Consider the following 7,715-nt stretch of genomic DNA (forward strand, 5'->3'; position numbering starts at 1 on the left):
TGTAGCAGAGAGTAAGAATATTCTTTTTTGTTCTTTATTTAAGAGTATGTTGAAAGTGAATTTAAAAAGGCACAATGACAGCTTCCCCCTATGCTCAACTTGTGCTTTTTTATGAAACAAAGAGAGGACTTCTCTGTTGGATTCCTAAGTAAAAAGGAAGTATTTTTTAAAAAATTTGTGTATGGACAGACATATTCCTCTTTAATGGTCTTGATAATATTTCTTAGTATTTTTTTACTTTTAGTTGGTCATAATAAATGACTGCAGACTTTTGATCATTGTTGTTGTGACCTCTGACAGAGAGGTCTTTGAGTCTTTTAATAATCAGAGAAAGAATCTAAGCTGCTTAATTATAAATTTATTAATTATAGGAGATGAATGCTAAGGTGGACTGAAGTTGGCATAGGCTTTGGTAAAACTTGGGTCATTTAAGTCACCAGATAATTGGGCTGTCCTAATTGTAGGCCCTTGAAATGATCCTGAGCTCAAGAGCCTTGGCATGACCCTGCAACTGGCCCTAAGTAATCATTTACCTGGATCCATTAAGGCAAGACTCAGAATGTTAAGGTGGGCTTATTCAGACCATGAATTCCTGCTTCTGTATGTTAAAGATCCATGGCCTATTCAGCAGCTTAACATTTAAGACAGGTTTCTAGCATTTCTAAAAGGGGCAGAAATAATTATTGATCACTATGCTCCTATATGATCAAGAATGCAGTTCAGTATATTGTTGCACTGATCTAAATTTAAGCAAGTGTTGGCAATTGCTCCCTTCAAATTAAGTAAACTGAAAACAATTATAATGGGAAATTTAGCTGAGTCACAGAGTGACTATAATTGACAGCAGATTTTTAAAAAGAAATTATTTCATTTTTTTCATGGTGCTCATTTTCTCTATATTTTTAGAAACATTTGCTTTTTGTTTTATTTAAGAATAGGAGAATGAGTCTTTTTTTCTTACGCACTAATTCCTTTTAAATTATGAATCTTTTCATGATTCCAGCAATCTTTCTCATTTATCTTTTACTAGACCACTTTTTCATTAACTTTCTGACTTTTTTCTAGGTTCTGTTCCAGCAGATCCATGCGAGGTTATTCTCCCTTCCCATAATGTGGAGAGCCACTTCCATACAGGAAGGTTTGCCTTTCCACTGCTTTTGAGGCCCATTTCTGAGGGGGATTGTAGAGCACTAGTCATATACTTCCATCTGGTTCTAGTTTACTGTAGATCCATCCATGAATAAGGCCCACACCTTTTCTTCTTTTATTAACTTGTCATAGGGAACTTTCCATGAGACCACAAATGTGGGTTGAGAGAGAGAGGAAGTGAAACAGTAGGAACAGGTGCCATGCGTCTTAGTTATGTGCTTGTGCAGTTCAAGCATGTCTTCAGGGCCTCATAGAGCCCTGCTTTGTATATCTTACATTTACTTTATAAGGGAATGCTGCCTATTGACCTCCAATGCTAAGGTTTGTTGGACTATTGTGATAATGGGCAGTTTGGTTCATGTGGTCATTAGGTATCTCATGTTCAGTCATTTAGTCTATACAAGGATCCAGCTACAAGCCTGGAGCTGCTTTTCTAATGTAGAACATTTGCCAAAAGAGGAGGACATGGTCTTACCCTAGGGATTTTTCTGATTTTCTTTCTGGTGTTACCAGAAACATCATACAGCATCTGTATGCCAAAGACAATTCCAAAACCATTTGAACTACTGAGTCCTTATGCCTAGTAGAAGCACAATTATATTACAACCTAAATCTGATAAAGTGAAATTTCTCTCTCCAGATCACACTGAAAACAAGCACATTAGGTGCCTGGTGTCTGGGTACAAACAGCTCACCCAAATACAGGATATTTTGCCTTTAAAATCTATACACACCCATGAAACATTGTGCTTATTCTTTTTTTTTTTAATAAATCTATTTGTTTGTTTATTTATTTATTTATTTTTGGCTGTGTTGGGTCTTCGTTGCTGCGCGTGGGCTTTCTCTAGTTGCAGCGAGCGGGGGCTACTCTCCGTTGTGGTGCGCGAGCTTCTCATTGTGGTGGCTTCTCTTATCGCGGAGCATGGGCTCTAGGCGTGCGGGCTTCAGCAGTTGTGGCATGCAGGCTCAGTAGCTGTTGCTCATGGACTCTAGAGCGCAGGCTCAGTAGTTGTGGTGTATGGGCTTAGTTGCTCCACAGCATGTGAGATCTTCCTGGACCACGGCTCAAAACCATGTCCCCTGCACTGGCAGGTGGCTCCTTAACCACTGCACCACCAGGGAAGTCCCATGTGCTTATTCTTTTGAGGCTGGTCATACCTTTTACTTTAGAAAGAGTATTCTGATAGATCCAAGCTACTGGACTTCTGGAAACTACACCAACAAGGCAGATTCATGAACATTTGTAGTTTATCCCATACCTTCTGGCACAAATTTGTCTTAATAAGTTATCTAGAGTGCTAGCTAATTAGTGAGCTAAAAACTCTCTATATATTATGTAAGGAAGCTAAAGAGTTGACAAAGCCCTGTAACAAGACAGTAACATTACCTAGTTTTCTCTGACATGAAAATGCAAACCATTTATGATTTTGTTTACTAACTTTATTAGAAAATTAATTATTTACTACATAGCAAGTGCTAAAATCTGTGTTGAGTTGTGCCTATAGAGATATCTGATCTAGAACCGTAGCTGCAATGGGCATCAGTACTTGATTAAGTTTTTGATGATCTACTGTTATTCTCCATGACCCATCAAGTATTTGTGCTGACCAGACAGGCTAGTTCATTGGTGCTGTGCTAGGAATGACAACCCTTGCACATCTCAGGTCCTTGATGGTAGCACTAATCTCTGTAATTCCCCTAGGGATGGTAGTTTGGTTTGCTATTTTAAGGAAGAGAAGAGATACAGGGTTCTCTTTGGTTCTTCCTACAGAAATAGCCTTTATTCCATATACTAGGGAATAAATATGAGAATTCTTCTTGTTAATTAACTATATTCTATTTTTACTGCATGTTCTGAAACTGTTGCTAGAACAACTCAAGATTTACTCTGACTAGTAAAATATGACAGTATTTTGGGTCTCTGAGAATAAGCATGAGTTCAGAGCCAGTAACTGAAAAATTCTGAATTATGGATATTTCCCTTTCTAAAATCATTCTGGAAAATGGTAATGGGTCCATTTGAGGAACCTGATGCAGGTTTACTTTTCAAACTGAACAGCCTCAAAATTTTTCATGGGGAAAGGTCTGACTTGGACTGACTTTGGTGTAATAACTAAGCTGTGAATCTCCAAATGGCAATTTGGGTCAGATTTTTCTCAACAAGTCTAGAATTTATCATCCTATATATGTCAAGCGGCACTTAAGTAGACTTCTAGGAATCAATTTATTTCATATCTGAGGCTATGAGTAATTAGCAATAGATTCCCATGGATCAAAACACTATTGTAGCCATTTTCTCCCTATGGCTTCTGTGTAATGGTGCTCACATTTTCTACCACTCTAGAATCCCATTCTTACCACTGAGGTCACAGAGCCAATTTTCATTGTAGCATCTCACACTGGCATCTCTGACTTAAAGAGTATAAACACCAGAGAGATCAAGAATGCTCATGCCTCCCTCATGAAAGCATTTCTTAATGTCCTGTTGAGGGAATGTCCTCTCAGACATCCCAGGAGGATGTGGCTAGGCACTTGCTGAGAAGATTCCACTTAATAGATTCATTCCAACAAGTCTATTTCCTTAAGAATTAAGACTTTCCTTTAGAGTATAACAAGGAAGTTTTTTGCCTTTCAATTTCATTAACTATAGCTCTTTGTTGAGAGAAGACTTAGATTAGCCAGCCTAGTAGAATATTATTGTCATGCACAGGTGCTCAAGCCTATGCAACAAATTCTGAAACCAATGTGAAACGGTCCTTGCCATTGGTTAGAACCTAGTGAATCTTAAATTTTGTGTGTGGTCTAACACATGTAGAACCAAGTACCACACAGATCCAAAAATTTAAATTTGTGAAAGATTTTAACTTGCTTCGTATATACACTGTTCTCCTCCTAGAATAGGCCTTGTACCTCACTGTCTGGACAGTGCTGGGGTATAAGTCTTGTTGTAGATCTGAAAGGAAGGGGAGGTAGAGAAAATAGTTCTAAAAAATTTTATTATCTTAAGGGCTTCCTTGGTGGCGCAGTGGTTGAGAGTCCGCCTGCCGATGCAGGGGACACGGGTTCGTGCCCCGGTCCGGGAAGATCCCACATGCCGTGGAGAGGCTGGGACTGTGAGCCATGGCTGCTGGGCCTGCGCATCCTGAGCCTGTGCTCCGCAACGGGAGAGGCCACAACAGTGAGGGGCCCACGTACCGCGAAAAGAAAAAAAAAAAAAAATTATCTTATGAAGCTAATTGTCCCAGGTGCAACCAGGAGTTCAGGATGGACTGATTTTTTCAGATGGAGGAAGGCTTAGGGGGGGAAGTTAAAGTTTCAAGATCTCATCCATATGTGTTTAATTGTCCCCACTCCTCATTTCAGGGTCCTGCTCCTTCCCCACTAGTGGAGGAGCTGGGCATTTCATTGGTGATGAAACTCCAACCCTTACTATAAATTCCTATGCATGATCCTCAGCCATGTGTGCCTGGTGACTAGAGGAAATAAAAGTCTTCATGAAAGCTGTCACAGGCACATTTTGTTTTTTCATATATATTCTTAGCTTCAGATTCATAGTTTCAAATTTCTCTTTGCCTTATGTTAATTCTCTAGGGGCATTAGAAGAAACCAGGTGAACATCTGAACTTTAAAATCACTGTTTTTGTCATAGCATAGTGTCAAAGCAGTCAATCTCACAATGCCGTTTCCTCCAACTGTATTTTATCCAGTGTTACTAGCAGTAATAATTTGAGTAATTATGATGCCACAGCATGCCACAGGTTACTTGTATCCTACTTTTCCCTGGAATAGAAGTTATCTGTGAGCTCCTGGAATATATGACCAACCAAATCCCATAGTCCCATTTTAAGGGTAAGTTTCTTAGGACACTCCTGATATCAATGGCTGCATCAGAAAATAGCACATTCATAGTAGGATGATTTGAAGATGGTTTATTTATAAAGTGCCAAATTAAAAAAAAATGGCTGGAGTCTTGGAAAAACACAAAGATTGGTGCAAAATCCCAGAACCTTGGTAACAGAAGCAAATGTTACTCTCCCTACGTATAATGGTGATGTGGAGTAGGAGTGGTTTTCAGAACCAAAAGGAATTGTGTAGAATAGGCCATTTTGAGTGCAGTAGTGCCATCTTTTCAAGGGGGACAGCCAGACTGAAGTGACTTCAAAGGAAGGGAATCAGGGTCAAAGCCTTGACCATGTTCTCATCTCTTCCTCCAAAATTCCCTGGGCCTCCCCAGCTGGAAGAGCACAGGAGATCTGATGATATATTTCAACATGTCTGTGTCCTGGAGCATGGCATAAGATGGAACAGAGTAGAGAATGGATCTGGAAGGGCAAATGGAGTTGCTAAGCACACCTTTTTCATTGATTTTTTTTCTGGAATTCTGACTATAGCCAGGCATTTCATTCTTTTTTGATTGGGCATATCCACAATTTATTAGAAGGCTAATGGGAAAATATCCAAATATGCTCAGAATCTTATACACACACACAAGAAAGCTGGTAGTACATGCTCTTCACAGTCACTGTGTATTTGATATAATAATTATATAATTCAGAGAAATACCATGAATAAGAGATTCAGTCCTGAGGACTATATTTGTGTTTATGCAGCTTACATTTACCAATTATTCATCTTTGCCAGTATAAACATGAAATTCAAATATTAAGATGCTATGATTCCGTCTTGTAAGTGAAGACTGCATCTCTGTTATAGTCTGTAGGTACTTTCCTGAGATTGAAGGGTAAATTGATCTTTATAGTCATCCTTTATTTCTTCTTTGAAAATATCACTGTAGGCTGAGATCATATATTTCAATAAAGTTACACATTTAAATTTGATATGAAATATACTGATGTGATATTAAATTAAACTTACTGTCTACAAGCAATTCATTTTATTTTGACCTTAATTATCACCGTAACTTCCGAACACAAGCAATATTTTAAAATACTAACCAACAATTTCTTATTGATTGATTGGAGAAAAAAGTGGATAAAGTAAATACCCGACAGTAATCATACTCTTTTCATAGGTAGACTATAAAAATTCAGACTCATTTCAAGTTTTAAAACTCTGGTTAATTATTCTACCAGAAACCCAGAGAAATACGAAAGGTATAATAGTGATGGCAGAATTTGAATGAGTCCAGACTTACTATAAAATTCTTGAAAAGGCAGAAATTACAGATTAGTGTGTTCTAACAATATTATAAATTGTTCAAAGTGTAAAACTTTAATAAAAATGACTCAGGCTTTCATTTAATTTTGTTATTGCAATCATTCATATTCATTAATTCACCAAAAATATATTGTGTCTCTAAAAGTTAGAGACTAACTGGTTTCTGGAGATTTTATAATAATAAAAAAGTACTTCCTTTCTAAAAACATGATATTTAATTTTTTAAAATTCAACACATTATAGGGGAGAAAAACTCCCACCCCAAAATGTCTTTTTGGCATGCAGATTGTTTTGAGCTGAAAACAGTCAAGGCCCAAATGATTCAGGAGGAAACTGTGGCCTTCCAGAACTGCCTAAAGAATATAGCTGTCACCATAGACAGCTATAGTATAAACTAGGTGTGTAGACAGGGAGGAACCTAGCAAGGGCTGTTTGTTAAAATTGCTCTCTTTGTACCATTGTCTCTCTATGGCCAGCCTAGCAAACATTTGTTTACCAAACATTTGCTTTTCCATCTCCATGTCAATTGCCTTCCTCCCCTTTGAAGTCCCAAACCACTACTCCCCAGCATCCTCTTTTTTCTTTAGCTGAAGTATGTAAGGTAAAGATTGCAGTCATTTTGGTGAATTACATGTTATTAAACTTTTGTCTGATTTTTCTCCTGTTAATCTATCTCATGTCGATTTAATTCTTAGACCAGCCAGAAGAACCTAGAAGCATAGAGGAAAATTTCTTCCTCCCCAACAACATGAGTTTATTAAATCTATGTTGTATTCAAGAAAGTTGCTTTGTGCTTTCAGAATATTTTTAAGCATACTTTATTTGCAGTGCTTGTTGTAATAATTTGTTTGCACTTCCTTTAGAAGATGATGATTGATTAAGGAGTTGAAGGACTGAACTTTATTTTTTGCACTCTGTTTTTAGTATGTACTAATGCAATGCTGAGCTCAGAGACTACAACCTCTCTGTCTTCCTCCAATAGATGAATCAGTTAAAGTTGTATAGTCAGATAGCAGCCCTACTAATCTTTGAAAATGAAAAAAAGAAAACAAATATATTAGTAATCATCAATAGGAAAAAAAATGTTTTAGATTTGACTAAATCTACCCATACCACCTTACACTAAAACAAAATAAACAAATAAAAATAAATACAGCAAGGAAACTAAAAGCTAAAAACCTCACAATTTCAGGATAGTCAAATTACTGTTCCTTACCAGAAGTTCAGTTCTTCGAGAGCTGTAAATACAAATGCTTTGCAAAGGATTTTGGAAAGGCAGTTATCAAAATGAAATCAGTGGCTTAGATATAATTCAATTGTGCAAAGCATTTGTCATCATGCGGCCAGAATACTCAGTTCTTTGTAAAGAACAGTGTTAAAATATAGCT

This window comes from Lipotes vexillifer, unplaced genomic scaffold (assembly GCF_000442215.2).
Source record: "Lipotes vexillifer unplaced genomic scaffold, Lipotes_vexillifer_v1.1 scaffold781, whole genome shotgun sequence".
NCBI lineage: Eukaryota > Metazoa > Chordata > Mammalia > Artiodactyla > Lipotidae > Lipotes > Lipotes vexillifer.